Source organism: Emydura macquarii, unplaced genomic scaffold (genome assembly GCF_026122565.2).
Source record: "Emydura macquarii macquarii isolate MOO-44397 ecotype Brisbane River unplaced genomic scaffold, CSIRO-AGI_Emac_v2 contig_2897, whole genome shotgun sequence".
Lineage (NCBI taxonomy): Eukaryota > Metazoa > Chordata > Testudines > Chelidae > Emydura > Emydura macquarii.
This window is the reverse complement of record NW_027133034.1, coordinates 34,970,739-34,986,241: the sequence shown is the minus strand read 5'-3', so window position 1 is coordinate 34,986,241 and position 15,503 is coordinate 34,970,739. Positions and strand designations below refer to the sequence as shown.

General features: G+C 39.3%; 1 long non-coding RNA gene across 1 annotated transcript; it reads right to left on the bottom strand.

Moving 5' to 3' along the window:
• Positions 1–1,115: 1,115 nt before the first annotated feature.
• On the bottom strand, positions 1,116–4,351 carry LOC137166688 (uncharacterized). Its single transcript, XR_010923763.1, has 3 exons — positions 4,230–4,351; positions 2,495–2,605; positions 1,116–1,237 (listed from the first exon to the last, which is right to left on the bottom strand). It is a non-coding gene; the product is annotated as an uncharacterized lncRNA (long non-coding RNA).
• Between the last annotated feature and the right edge of the window lie 11,152 nt (positions 4,352–15,503).

The following is a 15,503-nucleotide window of genomic DNA, read 5'->3' as shown; positions in this document are numbered from 1 at the left end:
TTGGTGGACGGGACCTTCGATCACAAAGGCAAGCTTGCCTAGGTGGCAAGATAGACCAGAGTATCCAAAGGGACTGTCTGTGACTCCTTGGTTAGTCTGTTATAGTGCCTGAGGCATTTACAATTGATACTTGGTTGGTAAAATCTAAGTATAGAATTCACAGCCAGTTTAGGGTTTGTGTCCTGCTTCTTAACGGTTTGCCCTGAGTGTGGTACTCACGCTCATGAGCCACTCCAGACAGCATGACTGCTCTAACCACTGGGCTATAGAATTATTTTCTCTCTCTCTGGTCCAATGACTATTTAAGTATATCATACAAAGTGGAACAGCTTCACCAGGACAGATTGAGAGACCCACCCCAAATTACCATAGAGCCCTGTAGTTAGGGCACTCACCTGGGAAGAGGGAGACCTGGATTCAAGTCCTTGCTCTGAATCAGGCAGAGTGGGGATTTGAAACCATTCTCCCACACCCAGTGCTTTAGCCACTGGGCTATTGGGTATGGGGGGCACGGGGAGGAAGGCAGCACTGACATCACCACCATCTCCTCCTCCTCCTATATGTCTCAAATGCTGGTTAATCAGGCTCGGAGCACACCTACCTACAGATAACATAGGTGGGGACATACCTGCTGTGTGAATCCCACTGGGGCTTAGGCAGGAATTAGACACCAGACTGCTCTGTGGGCCATGACTTAGGCAGTTTTGTGCATGCTCACCAGTAGAAATGTAGGTGTCATGGGACCTTTTCCAGTATCAATGTAGATGCTTAGGGAATTTAGGCATATACAGAGTAGGGTGTAAGTAGAGCAATATTTTATGAATACCAGTGGTGCCTAAATGTTTGACTTAGGCCCTTAACTGCCTCTTTAAACCCCTAAAATACCTTTATGAACCTAACCCTCAGAGTCTCTGATTTATTTTTTTTTTTTATTAATTTTCTAAAGAAATTGCAAAACTTCTTGTGTGTTTGCTATCTCCAGGCATATTTTGTAGCAATTTTCGTGTCTGTGAGTCATAAAAACTGAATGTCTACCAGTAAGACAGCTGCAATTTCAGTATCTTTGTCATGTTGTTTTCTTTCTAGCTGCATATGAGACTCAAAAAGACCAGCGTGGCGGTTATTTCTTTATTCACCATTGTTTGTACAGGCTCATGGAATTATAAATGGTCAGTTTCCGTTTTCTTGTTTACTGAATTTGAGGCAAGGGTTTCTTCTATTCCTCTACATATTGCTTCTGAGGAATAAAGAGAGACATTGTATTCATTTTACATGACTCAAAACCACTGAGCTCATCCAAAGTGTCAAAATTAGCTGTTGAACAGGCTTCCTCTAGCCAAGTGTGCAAAAATAAGGACCAGGGTTTCATCTTCTGTCATTACCCCAGTCACATGCCACCAGATGATTCCCTATGGTTCTAGCCATTTCTTCTAATGGAATTAATATTTTTAATGGCCAACTTAAATGTCTTGGGATGGCTCTTATTCTGCCCAAACTAGTTTCCTGTCCCTAGTCTTGAGCTTTAGTTTGAAAGGTGTCAAGGGTGTCCCTTATGTGCTCAAAGTCAAAGAAAGTCTTGGTGTATGTGAAGCCAGTGGCTATGGAGCCCTGTGAATTTTGGGAATTTAGGCATGTCAAGACTACCCTCCGAGATTCCATTTTTGAAGTAATGTAGTTTCTAGCCTTTAGGGCCAGGGGGCATAGAGAGGGGAGTGGCAGATAACCTTGGAAGTGCAAGATGTTACTACAGTTGAAAGTTTGCAGCAATGAGAGTCAGAGCAGAAAACCAAGTTTAATAATAAATACTTTGCCCATTTATAATGGATGCCCATACCAGGATCTCAAAGTGCTTTGGAAACATTAATTAATATAGATCCATAACACCACTGTGAAGCATATAAGTGTTATCCCAACTTTTCAAAAGAGGGCTTTTATTGAAGTGCCCAAATTTAGGTAACGAGAGTTTGAAAATGTCAGCCTAACTGACTTGTAGGGGGGGGTCACAGACTATACTAGAACTGCAAATAGAACCTAAACCTCCTGACTCTCCTGACTCTGCCTTAACTGCAAGATGATACCTTCTCCTTCCGGAGCCAAGACAACATAGGAGATTGTAAAGGGGGGTGGGCAATAGAGGATGAAGTGAATGAGGGGGAAAGTGATCTTAATTTTCCAAGAAATAATAACATTTTAAAAGCATAAAAAAAGTAGAGAGAGAAAATATATATGAAGGTAGAACAGGTTTTGTATGGGAGTGGTGAATATGTGGATAAAGTAGAAGAATTCCCTTTCCAAGCCAATCAAATCTTTTTTCTTTCATTTGCACCTCAAGTCTCCTGATCTGATCTTCAATCCTGCTGCCTTCTTCCCTTCTCCGCCAAGACTGGAGAAAGCTGTCTCATTGTGACTTAGAGACTCCATAGTCCATTCCCTCACCCAGGCTTTTCTGTTCCCTAATATGCCACCCATCTATACCCCCACTGCACCATTTTACCTTCTATTAGTTGCTTTCCCTGCTGCAGTCCTGCCCTTGGATCTCCTTGGCATGGATTTCAAACCAGCTGATAGTCACTCCAATTTTCCACCATTGATGCTGTCTCAGACTCTTGAAAAGGAAATTACATATGAGGTCAGCTAGTCTATATGCCTGCAAGACTTTCCCTACAGAATATTTTCTAACACTTTCTCCACTTCAATTTAAATCTGCCAAGCAATGAGGCTTCCACCAAACCACTTGGTAGGTGATTCCACATACTAATGTAATGATTTTTTTATTTTGTCTAGGAGTGTTAGTCAACTTTGAATTTCCTGTTCTGTGTACTTTAGTGTGGCAACCTTTGTAATATTTTAAACTGAATCTAACTCAGTCACTTGCAGATACATTAGATAACTCTGATGATCAGGATAATTTCATCATTCATGGGGGCTGTCACATGTCATTTCATAAATGTTCACAGGAATTTATCTGGAGTTAATAGACACTTTGGAGAATGGTGCCATTGTTAGTCCTGTAACTTACAATGAAAGGAAGATGAGGACCAAATTCTAAATCCATTTGTATAGTTCTGCACACTTAACACATTTTGACACAGAAGCAGAAGAAAGCTTCATGAACTTCATTAACTTTTCCTGCTATCTAATCTAGCTGTATAGACTTATATAAGGCATCAATCACTGTGAAGTCTTATGATACAGTATTTCTGCTGCAAACACTAAAGCAACTAGTGTTTGCTATTTAAGGACTATCTCTCCTTGAATTTGATTATAATATTGTAGTATAAATACAAGCTCAGGAAATTGCAGCCTGAATTCCTGCTTTCTCTCTTTAGTTTCAGTTGAAAAAATGTTTTATTCTTCCAATCCAAAACCCTTATGTAGTATTCTGCACTATGAAGGGCCAATCCTCTACAATCCCTATTCACATTAGTAATCTTTATAAAAAATGTCCCATTGGATGAGACTTTTCTCTCCCTTACACTAGTGCAAATCAGAAATAAGGCTATTAGGCAGATCCCGGTCATTCTCTGTTTCCCTATCTGTAAAATGGGGATGATGATACCGACCTCCTTTTAAAGTACCTTGAGATCTATTGATGAGCTAGATACACCAGTGTAATACATGTGTGAGTAAGGATTATTCACATGTGTAAGAATTGTAGGCTAAAGCACTTTTATAGATTCTGTTCTTCATTCAGAAGTGGATGAGATTCAGGTATTTAGGGTTTGATCCTGAAAAATGGATTCACAGGAGTGGACCCATATGGCTACCAGAAGTACCATTACTTAAATAGGGCTCTACCTGGCCAGAGAGTTTATCTGCAGAGAGTTACTTACAGGAATGGGGCCATAGTTTTAGATTTTTTAGATGAATTGTTATATAGATTTAAAAAAAGAAATCTGTGAATACAGTACATTACTGTGTGTGTAGTAAGGATTTTAAAATTTAAAATTCATAACAGTTCATTGTGTTACAGCTCTGTATGGAGATGAACTCCTTCCAAAGCATTATTTGGTATATGAAGAAAACCCAGCCTTGTATCTGATAAAGCTTACATATTGTCAGTTATCTCAATGCTTTAAGACAGTTTGAAAGGTGATGGAGAGCCATAGCACAATGGCAAAAGTCTGATTTTGTGATATGACTACAGCCTGTGGTTTTATCAGCAATTTTTTTAAAAACTCCCCAAAAGTCTTTCATTGGTGGAGGCTACGGAAGGGCAAGAAAATTACCTCCACACTCTGCCAGGCTCCCTACTCTGCCAGGAAACCATAGCTGGCCAGCAATTGTCCCCAAAACGGGCAGCACTGTCGGGTGGGGAAGAGACTCTAGCCAAGGATCCTGGAGCAGGGCTGGGGGGAAAGGACACTGATTAGTTTGCTCCTTGGGCAAAGTGGCAGCCCTGGATCAAGCTCTCTGTTTTCACATATTAAAAACATTTTCTGCTCAGGGAATTTTCTGCTTCAGATTTTCATGAGCGAACTCTTAACAAAAGTACATGTGTACACATTAAGCATGGCCTGCTGTGGATATCATGGGCTTTTCTTCTTGCTGTTGGAAGACCAGGCAGTTCCCCCAACAGGCAACTCCACTGCATGACAGCAACACATTCATGACCATCACTGTATGTACTTAAAACAGACCTGTTCTCTCTGGCCAAAAGCCCCTTTAATCATGTAACAAAATTTCACTAATATCATCCCTTTGCAACATACCTGAGTTTGCTTCCTTTTTCTCTATACTTCCTAATATTCCTGTTGTCTGAGATCCGTAGACTAAGCACTTTGAATATATGTATATAATTACTTCAAGCACTTACATTCAAAGTGAGTATTTATTTAACAATATATGAGAGATACACTGACTTTTTTTCTTCTACCAGATAAAAGATCATATAAAAGCTTATACCAGCTATGAATTTCCCAAAGGTTTTTTGGTATGTGCTGGTGTTTAAATACTTACTAGTTGATTTCCACAATAATATTTCTTTATAGTCTTATCTGTAAAGATCTGCAAGATACATGTTATTAAAATGGAATCCATACTGGGTTATTGTTCCCACTCAATACATAATTTTTTCTGCTTAGTTTCTTTGCACATATCCATTTTAGGCTAAAAGAATCCTAATGTATTCTGGAAATTTCAGCTTCTGTTCCAAAAAATGTCTTGGGAATCGAGTATGCAATAAATCACTGGGATTGACAGCGTTGGCATTTCACAAGGGTGAATCTCGAGCATGTAACTATGGTACTGAGAATTTTTCAAAATGATACCAAACTTGTCAGAAAATATGTTTTTGATCCCTTCATTTTTTTTTGTTCACAGGTTTCTCTTGGTTGTTTTAAAAGTGCACTGTGAGAGATTGTCATATGTAGAAGGTTTATAGCATTGCATTTTTTTAAAGGACTTCATCATTATCTTTTCTTAAAGAAAAAGATCCCACTGTGCATTGAAGATTTTGACATCTTTCATAGTGGGTGTAAATGTTAGAGGTACTCACAAGATAAGCTCAGTCACCTAGGCTTTAACAACCTCCGCAAAACATTCAAACAAATTATTGTATTATTGTAAGGCTATATGTTTTTTTCAGTTAGTCCCTTCTTTTTCCTTTGGCAATTTTAAGCACTTTTGTGTACTACAATTTCCTGAATTCCTATTCCAGTGGCATTTTTTTTCTATTAACATTCATGCTCTGTAGTTTGGAAACGACAAATCCTGGGTAATGACACTTCCAGTGATGTTTCGATTGACAGAAGATGTCCTGCCATATTGCCATACTTAAAACATTATATGTATTATTAAGCCTCTCTAACTGCTACAATCAGCTGGGATTAATGGATGAGAGATTCCTCTCCATGATCTCAATTTGGTATGAGCAACTGTTATCACATGATCACAGTGTGATGATTGCCATATGTCACTTAGCTAAAGACAACAGAAACAATTTTAATAGGGGGAGCTTTACAATAAATAATGGAAAGAAAAATTACTAGAACCACCATAATTGGTGCAAATTAAAAGAAGGCATAAGCACTTATGTTAGGGATAATGTGGGGTATGTTATAGAAAATATGTTTGAAAGATCCAGTATGGAAGTACAGAATAAGCGAATGGGACCCTGCAGCTACCTGTTTTCAAACATTAAAGTAAACTCCAGCTTTGGGCTTCATTTTGTTCATCCCTGCATTGATGGGAAGAGGACTCAACAAATCTTCTGCACTCATATATGGCCTGAGCAAGGCCTGGGCATAATGACAGTCCTTGGATTTCCCTGACTGCCAAGTCTGATCTAGGCTAACGCAGACACTGTTGCTAGCCTTTCCAAAATTGGCAGAGGTAGAATCATGGCCTCACTCATCTGCTGTCTTGCCTAGGGAGCACATGTTGCATTCTGGCCTAAAGTGGTGCAGTGGCTGCACTCCCTGTATGTTCCCAGAGATAGTGTTCATTCCTGAGGCCTGGTCTACACTTAAAAGGTAGGCAGACATAGCTACATCAGTCAATGGTATGCCAGCCAAACCCCAGTGTAGACACAGCTATGTCAAGGGAAGAGTGCTTATGCGGACCTAGCTACCGCCATTCAGAGAGGTGGGGTTCTTACACAGATAGGGGAAACCCCTTCTGTCAGTGCACGCTGTAGCTACACTCCAGGATTACGCTGGCATCGCTACGGTGACACAGGCATACCCTGAGACACGTTGTTCTTGATTTTCGAGTGCCTGATTTACATCTGTGCTAAGAGTGTACAAAATGGATGTCAAATGCTGCCACTCAGGAAAGTGAGTGGAGAGTTCTGATCCAGTATATTTAACACTCATTATGCACATAATAAAATGACAATATAAGGTGCAAGGCAATCCACTCCAAGGCCTCCAGAAACTCCTGCTAGAGCAATGTGTCTCCATACTGCAAGCTGTTCCTTAAGAACAAATGAGCCTTTTTTGCTTACCACACTGCTGTATGTTCCTTTGGTATTAGTGGTCTTCCTTAGATTTAGAATAGACTATGGCAAATGCTGCTGTAACTTTAACTGCTCTGAGCTGTAAATAATATTCACTGTACTGTAAATGGGGAATTTTCTTGTGTTTTTGGACTCACTGCTTAATCTTAAAGAGAAGAATGTCAAATATGCACCAGCCTATGGTATGTAGCTCTTTTTCTCATCCCTTTTATTCCCTCTACCCCAAAAAATTCACTGTAATTGGTAAGGCTCCTTAGTATCGCTAAATGGAGTCCCTCACCCACCTTGCCTCATATCGCTGAGGTAGTGGCCCAGGTAGTATATCACGTCATACAGAATTCTGGGGAATTTTTTCACAATTCCTTTTCTCTGCTATGCTCTTCTCCCCATTGTAAATCCTCTTCTGCCTCCTATGCACTGAGACTCCAGACTGCTGAAGCTAACAGGACTAATGCACTCCATTGGAAGGTTGTAGGAAGGGCCCAAGCATAATTTTTTCAGCCCCAGTACAAACTTGTAACACGGGCCCCTCTCCCACATGCATACCACAGTCCCTCATCCCATAAATACAATCTCATGAGCCATGAAAAAAGTTTGAATTCTGAAATTACTGTTACATATTCTACATTTCTGAAAAATGTCCCTCCCCCTTTGCTATTTTTATTTAACATAACACCCAGCCTGAGAGTCCTACAAGTTTGCTGACTATTTTGTAACTTTTTGGTCATTATAAAGGTATTATATCCTGTCAATGTCTTGACTGCAAACATTTTATAATTAGGCCAATTCACTTTAAAGTTTTATTTTTCTGGCCTTTTTCATTGCAAAACCATGAATTAGCCCCCACAGCTGTAATCTCAAGAGTTCCAAGAAAGTTACCATTGTGTGAGTCACCTCTCAGATTATTATCTCCTTGGAATGCTAAACCTCGTGACGCAAGAAATAAGGTAACATCCACCAATCTGTCCAATATTTCTTTCTATCTTGTAGCTTCTGTTAATATTTGTTTTTGAAACTCATTATCCACTCCAAGTCAACCTGACAGTGACTGCTGTAATTGCTTCCACTGGCAGTAGCAAGTTTTATGTTCTATGCTCTTTTCATGTTCAGGAAGTTTAGTATATAGTTTACGCCATTTTTTCACAATTCGTGAATACCCTTCATTTTTTGCCAGCATACTCTGTTGTTTAAGCCTCCCTTCAGGAAACAGCCGACATGGAAAACAATACAGTGCTTGGTTGGTAGCACTCTAAACAAGCAGGTCTCTTGGTATCTTTTCTCTGTTGTTGGAAGTCTTACATTTGAGAAGAAATTGAGGAAAATTATGCCCATCAACATCTTTTGGCATTGATTTTACTAGCTTCTGCATTTCTTCAAAAGTCAGGACACCAGATAGAAATATTTTTTGATGGATAGAATCTGTTCTGTTTTCAGGCCACAAGCCTGGATCTTTGAAAAGACAAGAATCAGATAGTGTAGCACTACTCTCTCCTGCTTCTTGTAAGTCTTCTGAATGTGATGGTGCTAATGGTGATACTACCTGACTATCTTCAAGCATTAGATTGGAGTAACATGATGCATATTCTGGCAGTTTTTCTTTGTCATCAATTGCCAGTGCCACAGACACAGTCTCTATATTGAAATAATTTTCATCTTGATATTGTTCAACTGCTTTCCTAGTTAGTATATTGCCTGACCACAGAAAGGCCTTGTCTGGTTTGAAAAACTGGAGGATAAATTGGTGTCTTTTAGTTTATTTTAGTTCTCTTTCTTTTACCTCCTTAAGTTTCTGGCTGCCTGATTTGTATTTATAGCCGCCACCACCAGACATGGCAGTATGGTGTGTGTATGACTGTGAGTGAATTAGATACTTACTCACATATATTTTGAGCCTGCAAATCCTACCAGAAGAAGAAGCAGTAGTACTGGCTCCCACTGTTTTATAGTGCTTTGCTTTGCCCCTCCCACCAGATGTCCCTCCCTTCTGCCTAGGCACAAGGAACTCTGGGACTGGTAGTTCTTGATCTTGATATGACAGACCATGTCACAGAGAAGAGCACAAATCTCTTTGTCTCTCAGTCTCAAACTACAAGTCCTAGTTTAACTGCACAAGCACACACTCTCTATTCTAGAGAAGGACCTGGGCTGGGCCAACAGGCCCCACAACTCACTGCTCAGAATGTTGCTTGAGACTGCTCTAACACCGCTTCTGATTGGCTCCAGCAAATCTCACAAGATCTGGACAATAGATACAGGGAAATAAGTTTCTATAAATATCCTCAGGCATGATCTACAATTTAGCTTCAATTTTTTCGTCATGGTGAGGGGGGTTGCAGCCTGGCCTGGGCCCCCAAGGGCCTCTGGGCCTTGGTAAAGTGTACCCTTTCCCTCCCCCTCTCCCCCACTCCCCATGTGGGGGCCCTGGTGGGGGAGAATCCAAATGAAAATGCTGTCCACTGCTGTCTTCCAGGAAGCTGAAAATATCAACTCCACAATGGCTTCTAAGATGCAGTGTTTGCATGTTAACATGTAAATGAGGCATAGAGGAGAGACTTCAGAATGCATCTGGCAACACAGCCAAAAGATGGACTTTTTTTCCTTTGCAATTACAGCAGAAACAATTATGAAGAGTTTCCCTCCTCCCACTTCTTTTTTAAAAGCCAGCTAGAAGATTTAAATGGGTTCAATGTGGACATCTAATTTAGTAATCATTTCAAGCATTGCTAAGAGCTTATGCATTCTATACATCTTCAAAAGCTGTGATTGCAATTAACTAGGAATTCACATCAAACTCAGTAATTCCCCCCACTGCAGAGGGACTCCTAGGATGCACTGAAGCTGTGTTTCTTCTGTTGGAATATGCCCCCTGACATTTCTCACAATTAATTCTCAATTATTATAATTGCATTTTTAGTAATAATTAATAAGTGGCAGAAATAATTGTTCATGAGAAATAATGTTTAAATGATAGCATGCACCCAGTGGGAGCAATGCATTTGTGGCTTTAAATAATACAGAATAGGATTCTTGTGGACCCATGTCATTTGCTGTGCAGGCTCAAAATTCTGCGGGGGGGAAGGGATATGTGGAAGGGAAAGGGAGTTGTTTGATCGCCTGCCTCATTAGATTGTTGAGAATTTCCTGTGTGTTTCCCTTCATGGCCTGTTTTTTCAGGATATCAATGTCCAAGTTTACAGTTCCTATCAGGGAGTCTCTTAGGCAGAACAAAAGCTCTGTTGTTATAAAGTGTCACAGAGCAGCATGTGTGAGACACAAGCTTGAATGTCCTTCAAGCACACAAAGACAAAGCAATGCTAGGACACCAGCAAAGGGGCTTTTCACCATGAGCAAACAGATGGCCAGGGTGAAAAAGACCAGTCTTTATGGAAAAGAAATTCTTCCACCCCCTCTCACTCACTTGCAGTTTCAGGGCAACATTTGATATGCTGTAATATCATCGGATGTTTGTGTCTTTTTAATTAAACCAAGAGGTTTGGAATAAGAGCAGCCTTGTTTTCAGAGAAGTGAGTTTAAAAGAAAGATAATGGAACTTCGCCCTCCCCCCAATTTGCAAAAGCTTCTGTGTAATTTGTCCTTTGGAAGAGCAATCAAAGATAACCTGTGTGCAATTGATTAGAGGCATTGTATCCTTTTAATTACTTGTTGCTACACAGTGTTCTAGTTACATACTGAAAGTAGATATGTCTGAGATGTCTCTAAGCTGGAGTACTTCCTCTGCTTACATGGTTAAAAATAAAGCTATTAGTAAGCCGGCACCCTCTAGAACAATCCTATCCAAGTCAGAGAGATCCAGAATCTCACCTTTCTTTATTCCTTGTACCAGCTATTAGGTGTTTGTATAGAAAACAAGGTTAAAGAATAGCATAGTGTTCCCTGGTCAAAAAAAAAAAAAAAAAGATACAGGGAGGAAAAAATGCCCTCTTGTCCTTCAAGCAAAGGGCACCTGCTAACAAAAAGGAAGGGTGGAGATGAAAAAAGTCTTAATTTGCAAGAGCAAGCAGTTGGATCCATGTTCAGCAAATCACCAGAGTGAAGAATTTACATGCCAATGCCACGGCAAATTGCAGTCAGGAGGAGTCTGCACTTAAGTTTTTTGGGGTTTTTTTCCCACTAGCATTTTGATTCAGCATTTGTATTTCTGGATAAAAATACATCCAGAAACTGCCTAGAAATGATTAAATGCATTAGCACTTACCTTTTTCATAGAACACTGTAACTTTGCTACTTTGAATTTGCCTTAATAAAAGTCTTCAAATAGCCTATGTCTATTTTTGGAGGTGGTTGTAAATTCAGTAATTATAGTTTTTTGCTACAAAGTTTCTATATTGAATTTTTCTTCCCTGACAGCATGTAAGTAGCAAGTAACAATAAAACATTAACATACTACATTGTACATTAACGTGTTCCTGAACAAGTAATATTCAAAGAACCTGGCTAAAGGTCCTGGCTTGCTGGCTGGGGAACCCTCCTTGTTTTTTAAAATGTGTCCCAGTTATGCTTATGTGCCTGAACAGAAAATTTTGGACTAGAACATCTGTGAACTTTATGGGAGTTTGAATCTGGATTAGTACTTAGCAGCTGAGCATGCCTTCATGCTAGGCCATACCAATCCCGTAGTTCTGAACAACCCCAAACTTTGCAGAAGTTCCATCCTGGAGCCAGACTTTGCTATCAGACTTCTTGTTAATTATAGTAATTTAACAATTGTAGATAGCACCAAAACACATTTTGCTGGTGCAAACTCTAACACCTGTGTGTAGATGTTAAATTATCAGAAGCAACACATGCAAAGGTTAGAATTCTTAAAGTATATGTGCACCTATGTATGCCTATGTAATTTTGCACATTTATAAGTGGCCTCTGGGTGCCCTTTTGAAAATGTACCTCTAAATATAGAATGAGAGTTAGGGCCTGAGCCAAAATGTTTTGAAGTTAACATCTTTTAATGGAAAATGGATTTTTTTTAAAACAAAATTCTTTCATGAAAAGGTCTGTTTATGTAAAAAGAAAATTTGGGTTTTTGTCATTGCCAACAGAGAACAAAAAATTGCTTGGTTTTAAACTGAATGTGTTCAGTTTTCAACTGTGGAAAACCAAAAAATGTTCAGCTGTTTATTTTACTTTTATTTTTTGGTTGAAAATAACAATAATAACAATAGACAACAAAGAAAAAATCTCTGCAAAAAAGAAAATTCTTTCCTGACCAGCTCTACCCTAAAATTAAGCATTCAGCTGCTACTAACTGAATTTCATATTGTCTGCTTCAAAGAAATCACCTCCTGGGCTGCTGAACTAGTGAGAAAATATGTATTTTAACATTCCATTTGTTTTAATGGGGAATATTCATGGCATAGGACTGCACAGGTGGTAGAGTCTGGGCTAAAAGCAAAGCAAAGTGGTGCTAATTAAAAAAAAAAAAAAGACACCTGTTCGGTCTTGTACAGTTTAGAATGCTCTGATTGGTTTTACTGCCATAGTTAACTGGAAAAGTTTTCAGAATTTCTCAGTCAACATGAACTCATTCACATCTATGTGTGTATCCACTGTCCACCAATGGATGGACTACTTCAGAGAAACTATACAACATTTCCCTCTGTTGCTTGAGTAGAAGAAGCTGATCCAATGGCTTAATCATAGATATCTTAGAATCAGCGATCATTATGAGTTCTGTTCTTAAGCCCATGTATAGTTTACAGGGGTGACATGTATGTATGTAGCCATGGATCATTACTATTTTTTGTTCCAGGACCTAATAAAAGACTCCAATAAATCCCAAGAGATACCCTCTGCTATCATCACTGAAAGGATGGACAAATACAAAGCAATTACCTCCGGATGTTTTCTATAGCAAGTACATTATATTTTTATGTCATATAAATTCAACAGCAGCTGTTTAACCAAGTGTATATCACTACTTAAGGCTACAACTCTGATAATTACTTTTACAGTGTTCAGCAGTAGTTTATAAAGTGCAATATTATATTTCACTTGTCTTCATTAACTTCTGTCATGTAGAACATTGCATGACATGGAAAACGTGACAGTGCCACCGCAAAACTACTTAGCAAAAATGTTCAGAATTCACTATTCCTTCTATCATACAAATGCATGTGTTGCCCATGCATTACAAAGACTTGGTACTTAAACAGCCGATTTATAACCTTCTATCCATGAAGCAACTACGGGTCCCTTGGTGTCTTACCGAATGGCTCTGACTGTCTCTAGGGAGAAAAAAGACGACATTAACATGCTTCAGAAAGGAGGTTGCAGAATAAGTAACTGCTGTATGACATAGTTTCATGCACAACTCTTTCTGAGCAGACCACTAACTGGAAAGATTTCACAGGACATCTTCTAGCCATCCAGGGAGTCAAGATCCTACAAAACAGGCATGGTTATACCTCAGGAGTGACAGGAAAATTCCCAGAAAAGAATTTTTAAATTTTCTTCAGGCTCAAACTAATATACATGGGTCTCAGATAGAACTACATCAAAACAGGGAATTGTGCTATCCACCCATCCCAGAAGATCATGTCTACTGGCTTGAAGGAGATCATGTCTCCAAAGAGAAGACCAGACAGTGGAATGGGGTAGAAAGCCAGTGAACCCCTCCCTATCAAAATGATACCAAACAGCTAGGTTAGATTTATAGAGGTCCACTAGCCCACTACACCTCCTATTGGGCAGAAGTTGAGTTCTTTGTGAAGTGAGGTTCTTAAGGCCTGGTGGGTACTGTGACAAGCTGCTTGGGGATGTTCAGAGTGGTGAGACACTGAGCCACCCCTCTGAGCCTCAGCAATTGCAAACTTTGCTGCAGCTCAGCTGTGAGATAATTCCCATACACACTAGTTTGTCTGCCTTCTCAGCAAACTCCTAAGGGCTCTCTGAGCCCAAACCTTGCCTAGCTGGTAACTATCAGTGAACTCCAGCCCCAGAGTTCCCCAGAGATGTGTCTCTGCAATGCACAGACCCTATCACTATACATTCACAGACGATATTACATTCACTGCTCTCTTAATGAAATAGAAACAGGGGCTTGTTATCTTGACTGGAGTTAACAATCACTTCAGTTCAATCAAAATGCTGGGTTGGTTTAAATAAAAAGTAAAACAAGTTTATTTAATCAAAAAGAGAGGGATTTGTGTGAGTTCAAGTATAAGAGATAAAGATAGAGAGTTTCGCCAGGTCTGGCAAGATGATGAGGAGTTAGAGGGGGGCTAACTCAGGGAACTGTCATTCACAGTGTGTGTGTGTTATTGAAGGAGGTGCCTGACAGGGAACAATGAAAAGATGAACTTCAAAAAGATTCTGTTTGTATAAGTGGGGGACGTTTATCTAAACCCAACTTCTGAATGTTTTACGGTTCATTCCAAATTAGCTATCACCTTTCGGTGTTTGTGGAGCCACAATTTTCTGCCATCTGTATTTCAGGCTCGCACCTATTGCTGCTGCTACTCAGAACAATTTGAGTATCTGCAAAAAATGAGAGGAACGTCAGTTATGAAGAAATATAAAATGAGATATTAGTATTTTTAAAGGGTTGCATTTTGTTAACTTGTTTCAAGAGAGGACTGGATTAATTCCTCTGCCATTTCACCTGTATGTCTTATGCTTTTTTTAAATGCAATCATCTTTAAACTTCACTAAAGCGTAGACAACTGCCACAGGGTGACTGGCCCTTTAAGAAGAAGCAGGCTACAGTGCACCTGGGCTTATTACCTGCTGACCAATTGGGCTTAAGAAAAGGCACCTAGACCTTATAAATGGGGGGGAAAGTGCTTCAGTATTTTAGTTTTAATTCTGTATGATAGTACTCTATAATAGACATCCTCTATTATATCTTATAAAAGTAATCACCTAAGTAATCTGAAACCTTAAATCTTTACTGAGAATTGGATTTTGTGTATAAATTACAGGGTGTGCAGACTAGCAAATTACAAATTAGTGAGACTCTTCTATAAAATAATTGCCAAATTCGGATGTTCTTAATTAAATTTCAGGTAATGTTTCCATTGAAGTGAATTGAATTAGTTTTGTCTTGCCAGCAATTTCAGGACTTTGTCAGTGGTATATAGTTGGAGCTTGTTTTATTTCAAGAACAAGCTTAAATTCACTTATTTTATTCTGCATGAAGTTCAAAGAGCATAGAATGTGAAATGCACCTAACATAGTTTCTGTCTCCCCACAAGGTAACTTGCAGAGTTAAAAGCAGAATGTAAAGAACAGAAGCAGAATTACACTCAAGGTTTACTAAGGTTACTAAGCAAATGTCACAACAACATCCAATCTAAATTTCATAGTGTTGTCAGAAGAAAAGCTGGGCTACAGATTTAAGTACTAATTGGGCCCTGGCAAAATAATGACTTTTACATCAGACTGTCATGCAAATCAGAAAAGTAAGTCTGGATCCTGACAGAGAGAGAGATACCGCTGCCATACTTGCATGGGTAATGGCTACATTGTTTTCAATCATCACAGAAAATGACACTTTGCCATGAGAAAAGTGCAATTCAAGCACTACTCC